The following is a 404-nucleotide window of genomic DNA, read 5'->3' as shown; positions in this document are numbered from 1 at the left end:
AAACCATTATACCGGCGTTGGAATTTATTTCAACAAAGCCGAGATGGCGAACAAAGAATAAAACCGAGTTCTCTTACTTACAAAAGGAACATAACGAAAATGAGAGTATTAATCTTTCAACAAATTGACACTGCTGTCAGGACGATTTGTTGAGAGGAGAAAACTCTCAACTAAAATAAATACCGAATAACGCTTTCAACAGTCCTCGCTCAAGCGAGAGACTGTAGATTTGGTTTTAAAAACAGGGACCCTCACATCCCCATTGCATTCAATCACAAAAACCAAGTTGATGAATCTCTCCACGAGCCCATGTTCTCTTCTTCTTCATCTGTTAGTGAACACACACAAGCTTTGCATCATGAGCGGACCAATGTAAGTTCATTTTTTGCATCTTGAACCTTAAC

Source organism: Lupinus angustifolius, unplaced genomic scaffold (assembly GCF_001865875.1).
Source record: "Lupinus angustifolius cultivar Tanjil unplaced genomic scaffold, LupAngTanjil_v1.0 Scaffold_495, whole genome shotgun sequence".
NCBI classification, from domain to species: domain Eukaryota; kingdom Viridiplantae; phylum Streptophyta; class Magnoliopsida; order Fabales; family Fabaceae; genus Lupinus; species Lupinus angustifolius.
This window is presented reverse-complemented; position numbering follows the sequence as displayed.